The sequence below is a fragment of the Suncus etruscus genome, chromosome 20 (assembly GCF_024139225.1).
Source record: "Suncus etruscus isolate mSunEtr1 chromosome 20, mSunEtr1.pri.cur, whole genome shotgun sequence".
Taxonomy (NCBI): domain Eukaryota; kingdom Metazoa; phylum Chordata; class Mammalia; order Eulipotyphla; family Soricidae; genus Suncus; species Suncus etruscus.
Window position 1 is genome coordinate 30,108,557 of NC_064867.1, and position 11,943 is coordinate 30,120,499.

The window sequence follows — 11,943 nt, forward strand, 5'->3', positions numbered from 1 at the left end:
TGATGGGGGTTTGAGCCCTAGCACCCCGTCTGGTAGCCCAGCACCACCAGCAATGATTCCTGGTTGGTTTCATTTTCGAAAGGGGCAAGCACTCAGAGGCACTCACTGTACCTTTTGAGCTATCTGACCCACATAAGTTTTTTTGGTTATTGTTTTTGGGTTACACCTGGTGGCTTACAGGGATTACTTCTGGCTGTGCTCATGCTCAGGATCATATAGAATGCCTGGGATCCAACCCTGTTGACCCTGTTTGTGAGGCAAACACCCTATCCATGGTACTATCACTCTGGTCCACATCCACATAATTTAAAATATACATAATTATATATAGATATCATGCTCAGTCTCCAAGATTTTTTTTCCAAGATATTTTTTTGTTTTGGTTTTTGGGTCACACCTGGCGGTGCTCAGGCATTACTTCTGACTCCGCTCAGAAGTCGCTCCTGGCAGGTTTGGGGGACCATATGGGATGCTGGGATAAGAACCGGGGTCCATCCTGTATTGACCATGTGCAAAGCAAAAGCCTTATCGCTGTGCTATCGCTCTGGCCCAGTCTTATTTCAATAAGACGTTCTGATGAGGAAAATAGATTCCTGACTATATTTTTTACTTTTTTCTTTTTGTTTTTGGGTTACACCCGGTTGTGCTCAGGGGTTAGTCCTGGCTCTGCACACTCAGAGGTCATTCCTGGTAGTGTTCAGGGGGACCCTATAGCTTTCTAGGGATCAAACTCGGATAGGTAGCATGCAAGGCAAACACTCTACCCACTGTTGTATCATTCCTACAGCCACATTTCTTTTCTTTTTTTTTTTTTTTTTTTTTGGATTTTGGGCCACACCCAGTAATGCTCAGGGGTTACTCCTGGCTATGTGCTCAGAAGTTGCTCCTGGCTTGGGGGACCATATGGGACATCGGGGGATCGAACCGCGGTTCGTCCAAGGCTAGCACAGGCAAGGCAGGCGCCTTACCTTTAGCGCCACCGCCCGGCCCTTCTTTTCTTTTTTTAAACAAATTTTGACACCACACCTGGTAGTGCCCAAGGGACCATATGAGGTGCCAGCGATGGGACCTGGTTCAACATAGAGTTAGGCAAGCACCCTACACATTGTACATACCCTACAGGCCTCCATCTCTTGTCCACATTTCTTTTTTTTTCCCCCCAGGGGAGAGTGCGAATGCAGTCCCCCACTACCACAAAGTATGCAGTCGAGTTTCCCACATTTGGGGAAATCGTAAGGGTCAGCACATCCGGAGTGCGATGGATAAGCCTCGCCCTGGGGAAAACACCTTCATGATCATTGTATCTTCCCTGCCAGGTAAATATTATCTTGTCCACATTTCAAATAGTTTAACACCAGAAAGCAGGAGCTGCCAAGAGGGTAGCTGAATCTGGGCAATGAGAAGTACACACGGAATGCATTCAGGATGTCCTTCAAACAGTCACAGTCTTGCTTTGTAACCTTGTTGCACTGGAATTATTCCAAATATGCTCATGCCCTTCTGGTAGTCTCTCTTTGCAGATAATATGTTTGAGATTTTCTGCATCTGTACTGTCCCTTCAATTGCCTACAGATGCCCCATCCCTCATCAGATGTTCCATAAAACAGAACTCTTGTATTTGTTTAGGACTGCGTCTTTTGAGCACAAGCTCTCTTGGGTTCAGCAACAAGGTAAAACTGAGTTCTCCCAACTCTCAGAGCATGCACTTGGTTTATTGCTGGCTCCTTGGTGAGAATTTCTCATTTCAGTTTGAGCAACATTTTTGTGTGTGTGTGTGTGTGTGTGTGTGTGTGTGTGTGTGTGGTTTTGGGTCACACCCGGCAGTGCTCAGGGGGTTACTCCTGGCTCCATGCTCAGAAATTGCCCCTGGCAGGCACCGGGGACCATATGAGATGCCGGGATTCGAACCGATGACCTTCTGCATGAAAGGCAAACGCCTTACCTCCATGCTATCTCTCCGGTCCCCAGTTTGAGCAACATTTATCAAACTAATCTAGGACCTAGGGCTGTTGGCCTCTTCTTGATTTCATCTCAGTAGTAAGTTCTTAGCCAGAGAGTGGCCAAATGCAAGGATCATACATCATTTGTGATTCCCTCCCTTAGGAGGTGGTACAAGTAATATCTAAAATGATGTTTCAAAATAAATTTAAGGGGTTGAAGAGATAGCACAGCTGTGTTTGCCTTGCAAGCAACCAACCCAGGACCTAAGGTGGTTGGTTCAAATCCCAGCATCCCATATGGTCCCCCATGCTTGCCAGGGACTATTTCTGAGCAAATAGCCAGGAGTGGCCCCTGAGCACTGCCGGCTATGGCCCCCCAAAAAAAAAACAAAAAAAATTAAGATTTATTGTCAGTAAATGTTTAATTTTATACCAGGGTTCTTTGGGGGAAAGCTTGTGATTTGGGAGGCCACACCCAAGTGGTGCTCAGGGAACGTGTGAGGTGTGACATTGAATCTCTGCTTCTTCCATGAAAAGCATGCTCTCTGCATGTAGAGATAGTTCTCTGACCAGTACATTTAATTTGGGGGGGGGGGTTGTTTTAGGGATACCACACCCATTAGTGCTTGGGGAATATTATTCTTTAGTGAGAATCCTAGCATACCATCTAGTCCCCTGAGCCTGGCAGGAGTGACTTCTGAACATAGTGTCAGGAGTAACTCCTGAGCACTACTGGGTGTGACTCCCTCAAAATAAAAAAATTAAAAGGGCCATATGCAGTGCCAGGATTTGAACAGACATCAGCTGGATGCAAGACAAGCACCTTAACCACTGTCCTAACTCTCCAGCCAAATGTAACCATCTTATATACTCTGGATTGCATTAAAATTCTTCTGACAAAATTGGGTCATAAGAGATGGAAAAAGCCCTAAAAACTAAGAGATTGATATAAATCTCCAAGGCATGACTGACTTCCTGGAAACACCATCCCAAAAGGTGGGGAGCCCTAAAAGGGTGGGCTTCTGGGAGGTGAAGATGGAGGGTCCAGAGAGGACAGGAGGACAGGTACCTTGGGAGGGGACATTGCTGTTTTTCCTGGGCATGCTGAAGCACTAAACCCAACAACAATGTGGTTTATTCCCACCCAAAACTGTCTTCTCTATTCTCCACTCTCTCTGAAACTGGAGAACAGCTTTTATCTGGCCTGTCACCTGTCATCCGAGTATGAGAAAAGGCATCTGGGTATCAGAAAGGGCTTCTGCCTCTTCAGGTGAAATGACATTCCTTTTCCTGATCTACTTAAGGTTGACTTGAAGTCAAGACTTGGCAATACATGGAGAACAAAACTCAGAAATCATTTTGTTTCGAAATACAAGGATCTTATTTATTTTTAATTACTTTTTTGTGACTCGAGATAGTTTTTTATTGAATTAAATTTAATCAGGGTGAAAGGTGAGTGTGAAGCAATGGTACAGTGTGCTATTGATTATATGACTTTCATGCAGCCAACCTGGGTTTGATCCCTGGCACTCCATGTGATTCCCTCAAGCACTTCCAGGAGTGATCCCAGAGAAGAGAGCCAGGAGTAAATTCTGAACACACCACTATGTGTGGGACCAAAACAAAATATTAAAAGAAAAAGAAAGAGAAAGAAAAATAAAGAAAAGATGTGAAGGGAGATCAAAAGAGGAATATGGGTCAAGAGTGGACATAAACTTCTCCAGACTAAAAAAAGCAGCAGAAGGAGGAGATATGTGTTCAACGGAGAACACGAGATTGAGCAAGCAAGCCTGATCTATGATTTGGGGGTGTGGGCGTTGGGCCACACCCAGTGTTGCTCAGGGCTTACTCCTGGCTCTACATTTAGGGATCACTTATAACAGACTTGGGGGACCTTACGGGATGCCAGGGATGGAACCTGTTTGTTCAGGTGCAAGGCAAGCACCCTCCCTGCTGTACTATTGCTCTGGTCCCTAAACTATGATAATTTAAAATTTGTTTTTTTAGTTTGGAAATAATAAAAATTGGCAAAGATGTGGGAGGAAAGGAAGTCTAGTTCACTGTTGGTGTGAACTTAACCACCATGGAAAATGCTGTGGATATTATTTAAAACACTAATAACAGAAATTCCACTTGTTTATGCAATACCAGTCCTAGGCATTTAGACTAAGGAGATAAAAACACTAATTAGAAAGGACATTTGCACTTCTCTGCTCATAGCTGTGGTATTCACAATAGCCCCAAACATGAAATTAGCCTAAATGCCCCTTAGCAGATGAGTTCAATGACACACATTGTTTAAAAAGATAAAATTGTGCCATCTGGGTAAAAATGGATGGATCTTGAGGATATTATGCTAATGAAATAAGGAAGTACAAGAGAGCGATTAGATTGTTTCCTTCATATTTGGTCTAAGAGACACTAAAACCAACAAAGTAATGACAAAGAACAAAAGTGATTCCTTTTCCAAGTTTTTTTTTTAAACTTGTTTTGAAAGGGGGAATTGGAACATAGATTTGCACACAGGAGGAAGGCAGAGAGCAAATTCGTGCTTCTGCCAGCTGAGACATTGGGAACAGACTCTGCCTCCTCTCAATGACTGGCCCTGGTGGGGTGGGGTGGCTGTCCCTCATGCCAGATTTCAAACCTCCATCTACAAAAGTACCCCTGATCGTTCCTCTGTGCAGGTGGGGTTTTTTTTTGTTTGTTTTTACATGACATCATCCCACCCCAGGGAAATGGGTCTGGAGCAAGAGTCACTACAGAAAATAAACCAGGCCAAGTTTGAGAGATGAAACACAGGTGATCAAGGAGCTTTCTGAGAGAGAGAGAGAGAGAGAGAGAGAGAGAGAGAGAGAGAGAGAGAGAGAGAGAGAGAGAGAGAGAGAGAGAGAGAGAGAGAGAGAGAGTCTTCTATAGGGAAGGCTGAAGATGGGTATGGGATAACAGGAGGGAAACTGGGGAAACTGGTGGTGAAAAGTGAACATGGATGAAGGGATGGATAAAACTCAACTATAAATAACTTTTTAACCCTGTATCTCACAGTGATTTAGTAAAAAAAATATACAGCACATGACTATTTGGAACTTGTTTGTCAAGCCTTAGTGCAGAGCTATATGCTTATGGTAAAATTTCCTAATCCTGTTCTACCTGCCAAATAACTCCCTATTCCCATGACCCCACAACACATTTACAACACATTTAGGACATGATTTCTCTCTCTCTCTCTCTCTCTCTCTCTCTCTCTCTCTCTCTCTCTCTCTCTCTCTCTCTCTCTCTCTCTCTCTCTCTCTCTCTCTCTTTCACACACATACTCACACTCCATAGGTCTTAATGAAGATTAAAGTAGATTATGGGTAAACTTCCACACTAACCAACCTAGATTTCAAATTTAGCAATTCAGTTGTTTGGGAGAAAAGTTTAAAAATAGGGGCTGCTGGGGGCTGGAGAGATAGTACATCAAGGAGGGCATTTGTCTCGTACATGGCAGACCCAGGTTCAATCTCTGGGAGCTCATATGGTCCCCTGAGCATGGCCAGGACTGACTCCTGAGTACAGAGCCAGGAGCAAGTTTGAATACTACCAGGTGTGGCCCCAAAACCAAAATAAAAAGTCACAAGATAGATTTTGATTTTTCCTGATATGTTCTCAAGACCCAAACAACGGAAGCTTCAGCCCCACCAACTGTCCAGTAGACAGTTGAAAATGCTTTGTGCCAGAATCTAGAGCCAGGGGCTGGAGAGATAGCACAGTGGTAGGGCATTTGCCTTGCATACAGCTGATCCAGGATGGACGGTAGTTCGAATCCCGGCATCCCATATGGTCCTTCATGCTTGCCAGGAGCAATTTCTGAGCACAGAGCCAGGAGGAACCCCTGAGCACTACCGGGTGTGACCCCCCCTCCCAAAAAAAAGAAACAAAACAGACTCTAGAGCCATGGGTCTAAAGGGAGAGCCACAAAAACCTCTGGGCTTGGCTCTCCTGACGGTTGGTCTGGAAATGTGGAATTGCTTAGAAAAAGCCTAGAGAGATGCTGCAGGGCCCAACCTTTGCCAACAGATTTTACTGGGGCTCTGCTCCAATGAGGACAAAGAACTAGCAACAAACCCTCAGGAGAAAGTCACATCTTGTCCCGCAGGTGCAGAGTTCAACACCTAGAACTTGGCCTGGTCATTGTCCCACTGTGTAACTTGTAGTCACTTCTCTACAGAGCAACCCACTCTGGGGGGCTGGAGAGACAGTACAGTGGGGAGGGCATTTGCTTTGTATCCAACCAACCTGGTTTAATCCCTAGCATCCCAAATGGTCCCTGTACACTTCCAGGAGTTATTCTGAATAAAAAGCCAAAAGTAGGGGCTGGAGGGATAGCATGGAGGCAGGGTGGTTGCCTTGCATGCAGAAGGATGGTGGTTAGAATCCCGGCATCCTATATGGTCCCCCAAGCCTGCCAGTAGCCATTTCTGAGTGTAGAGCCAGGAGTAACCCCTGAGTGCTGCTGGGTGTGACCCCTCCCCCAAAGTAACTCCCTTAGCATTGCTGACTGTGATCCTTTCTCCCTACCAAAAAAAAAAAATTAAATCCACCATTAGCTATTATTTTTTGTTTTTGTTTTTACACCCGGAAGCGCTCAGGGGTTACTCCTGGTTCTAGGCTATAGAAATCGCTCCTCGAAGACTCAGGGGACTATATGGGAAGCAGGGATTCGAACCACCGCCCTTTTACATGCAAAGCAAACACCCTACCTTCATGCTATCTCTCTGGCCCAGCTATTATTTTTTTTTAAACGAATGACAATATATTTTCTCATTATCCCAACTGGGAGGGCTGCCAACCCCATTATTATGGAACCAGGAGTGGAGGGTAAACTAGTAAACTAGTTCATTGAATTGGCCATTTAAAAATTTACTTCCTGGGCCCGGAGAGATAGCACAGCGGCGTTTGCCTTGCAAGCAGCCAATCCAGGACCAAGGGTGGTTGGTTCGAAACCCGGTGTCCCATATGGTCCCCCGTGCCTGCCAGGAGCTATTTCTGAGCAGACAGCCAGAAGTAATCCCTGAGCAACGCCAGGTGTGGCCCAAAAACCAAAAAAAAAAAAAAAAATTTACTTCCCATAGAAAATGGACCGATAGTACAGCAGGGAAAGTGGTTGCTTTGCACAGAACCAAACCTGGTTTGATTCCTGGAACAAACCCCATGGTCCCCTGAGCCCACCAGGAGTGATCCTTGAGTGCAGAGTCAGGAGTAAGCTCTGAGCACCACCAGATGTGGCTTCCCCCCAGAAATGTAATAGTAAAATAAATTTCACCCTACACAAAAGGTCTCCAGTGAAGACAGACAATGAGATGTTGGGTGGGAGATAGTAGGAGACAAGAGGAAGTCAATAGATAGCTGAAATCCATTTCCTCGCCTATGCCCAGACCGCCAACAAGATAACAGCAGTTCTCACCCATGTGTACATGGCCAGAGGTCAAAGGGACAGGGAGCTACTAAAGTCCAACCAGTGAGAGGTTCAGGGAGGACCACAGAGAAGCCAGCTCCAACATTGAGACCCAGGAAGTTTCAGCTGAGATTTCAGAGCAGGAACATGTACTTTGAACCCAGAACAGCATCAGGATAAGACCAAGTCATAGTACACTAGAAGAAAAATATTGAACACTGGGGAGGGACTGGGCCCCCTCCTTAAACTTCACAACAAACTTCCAAGTTTTGTCTGTATATCATCCGCACAATACCCAAGAACTCATGAGCTCAGGAATCACCCCCACTTTGCATTAAAATAGAGGAAGTGGGCCAGAGCAGTGGCGCAGGCGGTAAGGTGTTTGCCTTGCATGCGCTAACCTAGGATGGACCAGCAGTTTGATCACCCATCGTCCCATATGGTCCCCCAAGCCAGGGGTTATTTCTGAGCACATGCATAGCCAGGACTAACCCCTGAGCGTCAACGGATGTGGCCCAAAGACCAAAAATAAATAAATAAATAAATAAATAAATAAATAAATAAATAAATAAATAAATAAATAGAGGAGGGGGAATTCAGTGGCCTTGTGTGCCTTCTAAACACCCTGGGTAGGGGGTCTGTAGCCTTCCCAGCTAGTTTCTGTATTTCAGAAAGCTCTTGAGTTAATGAAGAATCCCATTCACTCCCTATTAAAACTCACGAGGAATAAATTGTCACCCGCAGTGTAGCGAGACTGATAATGAATCCCTTCATCCCCGTCTGTCTCTAAACTGGGGTGTCCATTTGCTGTGCCCCTCCCTATGTTCCTGAGGCAAAGATGCCTCTGGAGAGGATGGGACTATGGGCATTTGGCATGAAGTCAGAAAAGCACCGCTAATTGCTGGCTCTGGTTCCTTCTTGAGCAAATAGCTCCTTTTAATCAAGTCAGGCAAGTTGGCATTTACTTGACTTTATTTTTCCAGTTGTATTGCTGGGAGAGATAACTAAGTGATGCTTTCCCTTCAATACACCGTAATTAATAGGTTTCTTCCTTTCTCCCCTGAAGAGCCAACATTCTGTGTCAGGCAGACTTCAAGAAACTAATTCTATGTACCCATCATGGCCTGAAAAAAAAAATCTCCTACCTTGGGGAGGAGCAATAGTTCAGTGGGTTGCCTTGCATCATGCTGACTGGGATTTAATCCCCAGTATTGCATATGGTCTTGCCAAGTATGACCAGGAGTGATCCTTTAGCACAGAGCCAGGAGTAAGCATTGATTATATCTGGTTGTGTTTCCCCAAACTAAAATAAACAAACTCCTACCTTAGTGGATGCCCACAATGGGCACCAACCATGTATTTCTTGGAAGAGCAACCAGAGAGGTCAGGAATCTGAATTCGGACCCAGATCCCTAGGAAAGAAGCACTGGGGCATCTCTTATGGAGAAAGTAATACATGGAGATGCTCTCCTCTTGGCTCTGCACTCAGGAATTACTCCTGGTAGTGCTCGGGGACCATACGGGATGCCAGGGATTGGACCCAGTTGTACTTTCCAGTCCTAGAGAAAGATTTTTTTTGGGGGGGTCACATCTGGTGCCGCTCAGGAGTTACTCCTGGCTCTACACCCAGAAATCACTCCTGACAGGCTCTGGGGACCATATGGGGTGCCGGGATTTGAACCATTGTCCTTCTGCATGCAAGGCAAACACCTTGCCTCTATGCTATCTCTCCAGCAACCAGAAAGCTTATTTTTAGAATGAATGGTGGTTTCTTACTGTCTGCCAGAAGGGAATAAAGATTTCCCAACTGAAACACAAAATGGACAGTTTGCTGACTACCAAAAGGCCTTTCAAGAAAATAAGAATTCATTGCAAACATGTGTTATAATTCATGACAAAGTGTTATCTCTTTATGGAAATGTTAATGATTTATCTCTGGTTCCAGATATGCAAATTGGCTTTAAGAGCTAGAGTGTAAAGGATGGACTTTAGAGCCAATATTTCCTTTAACACCTTTTCCCTTACGGTAGCTAAGAAAATATTATAAATCACCAGGCAGAAGGTAGTTGATTGGCTAGTTTGTGCAATGCAAGAAATACAAACACTCTGAAAAGCCTCTGAAAAGCCTAAGCAGTAATGTGTTGAGTTGTGCATAAAAGTAGGTTGGTGCTTCTAAGCACACTTTAAAATGAAACATTTGGGGCCCGGAGAGATAGCACAGCGGCGTTTGCCTTGCAAGCAGCCGATCCAGGACCAAAGGTGGTTGGTTCGAATCCCGGTGTCCCATATGGTCCCCCGTGCCTGCCAGGAGCTATTTCTGAGCAGACAGCCAGGAGTAACCCCTGAGCACCGCCGGGTGTGGCCTAAAAACCAAAAATAAATAAAAAATAAATAAAAAAAATAAAACGAAACATTTGGAGTGAAGAACTATGCACATCTTTTTTGGATGGTCTAGATATGACTTTGGGGGCAGGGTAGTTTTATTCCCCATTACCTTTCTTTCCTTTCCTTTCCTTTCCTTTCCTTTCCTTCCTTCCTTCCTTCCTTCCTTCCTTCCTTCCTTCCTTCCTTCCTTCCTTCCTTCCTTCCTTCCTTCCTTCCTTCCTTCCTCTCTCTTTCTTTCTTTCTTTCTTTCTTTCTCTTCTTTCTTTCTTTCTTTCTTTCTTTCTTTCTTTCTTTCTTCTTTCTTTCTTTCTTTCTTTCTTTCTTTCTTTCTTTCTTTCTTTCTTTCTTTCTTTCTCTCTTTCTTCTTTCTTTCTTTTCTTTCTTTCTCTCTCTTTCTTTCTTTTTCTTTCTTTCTTTCTCTCTTTCTTTTTTCTTTCTCTTTCTCTTTCTTCTCTCTTTTCTTTTTTTCTCTCTCTTTCTTTCTTTTTCTTTCTTTCTCTCTCTTTCTTTCTTTCTTTTTTCTTTCTCTCTCTTTCTCTTTCTCTCTTTCCTCTTTCTTTTCTTTCTTTCTTTCTTTCTTTCTTTCTTCTTTCTTTCTTTCTTTCTTTCTTTCTTTCTTTCTTTCTTTCTTTCTTTCTTTCTTTCTTTCTTTCTTTCTTTCTTTCTTTCTTTCTTTCTTTCTTCTTTCTTTTCTTTCTTTCTTTCTTTCTTTCTTTCTCTCTCTCTCTCTCTCTCTCTCTCTCTTTCTTTCTTTCTTTCTTTCTTTCTTTCTTTCTTTCTTTCTTTCTTTCTTTCTTTCTTTCTTTCTTTCTTTCTTTCTTTCTTTCTGCTTTTGGGCAGCACTCAGAGCACTCCTGGCTCAGTGCTCAGAAATAGCTCTTGGCTCAGGGGACCTTATGGGACTCTGGGACTCTGGGGCTCTGGGGATCAAACCCAGGTCCTTACTGGGTCAATCAAGTACAAGGCAAACGCCCTACCGCTGTGCTACCACTCCAGCCCCTCTCCTTTTCTTCTTTTCCAAATGTATATTTTTTGTGTGTGATCCAGGTGATCAAACCCAGGACATTACACATTTAAGACACATACTCTGTCACAGAACCTTGACCAGTCCTGGCCCCAGGAAGCACATTTAGGGGTTTGGAGATTTAGCTCAGTGGTAGAACAGAGCCTTTGATGTGTAAGGCTCTGGGTCTATGCTTCAAGAACCACAAACACACAGAAGTATTTTTGTATTTTTTTGGGGGGGGTGTCAGAGTTGGCAGTGCTCAGAGGGCTACACCCAGTGGCACAAAGGGCACTATGCAAAGCATATGCTGGGGATCAACCCAGGGCTCCCACATGAAAACATGCACGTAAGTCCTTTGAACCATTTCCCCAGCCCACATAAATATTTTTATGGGGGATCTCCCAAGAAGTGGCTAGGGGACCTTCCCCCCCTCATGATATTCAATTTTCCCAAAGGGCCAATGGTTGAGTCAGACTGTGCTCAGCCTGAGTGGTGCTGAGACATCAAGGGTCATACACAGTGGTGTTATGTGGGCCTGTACATATAAGGCACAAATCCCTAACCATTGGGATCTCTTTCTGGCCCACCATAAACAGTTTTAAACGATAAAATAAATAAATAAAATAAAATAAAATAAAAAATGGTTTGGGGAAACCCCCTATTGAGGTCCTGCCTATCTGAGGCTGCGACTATCTTGAGACCCCAGGGGAAGCCTCTGTCGCTATGTCTGATCAGGAGGTAAAACCTGTAACTGAGGACTTGGAGATAATAAGAAAGAGTACATAAGACTCAAAATTATTGGGCAGAATAGCAAAGAGATTCACTTTAAAGTGAAAATGACCACACACCTCAAGAAACTCAGAGACTCTTACCATCAATGACAGGGCGTTCCAATGAATTCACTCTGAGTTCTCTTTGAAGGTCAGAGAATGGAAGAATCTGATCATCACACTCCAAAAGAACTGGAATGGAGGAAGAAGATGTGGTTGAAGTCTAACAGGAACAAACAGGGGCCATCCAAGGGTTTAGATCTTCTTTTTATTCTTGTCTTTACCCTCAATTCATTTTTATTTTTAAAAATAGTTCTTTTGTACTGTGGTGTTCAGAAAAGAATGGAAAACATGCATTCAGTCTCTTCAAAACATCTGGGAATTTGAATTCGAAGTGCCCCTGAT

The 11,943-nt window shown here is 44.1% G+C and overlaps 1 non-coding gene and 1 pseudogene across 1 annotated transcript; one reads left to right on the top strand and one right to left on the bottom strand.

The window, feature by feature from the left end:
• Window positions 1–1,160: 1,160 nt before the first annotated feature.
• LOC125998442 (U1 spliceosomal RNA) lies at window positions 1,161–1,324 on the bottom strand. Its single transcript, XR_007492010.1, has one exon. It is a non-coding gene; the product is annotated as a U1 spliceosomal RNA (small nuclear RNA).
• Window positions 1,325–11,491: 10,167 nt separating this feature from the next.
• The window catches only part of LOC125997914 (small ubiquitin-related modifier 1-like), a 587-nt pseudogene continuing 135 nt past the window's right edge, over window positions 11,492–11,943 (top strand).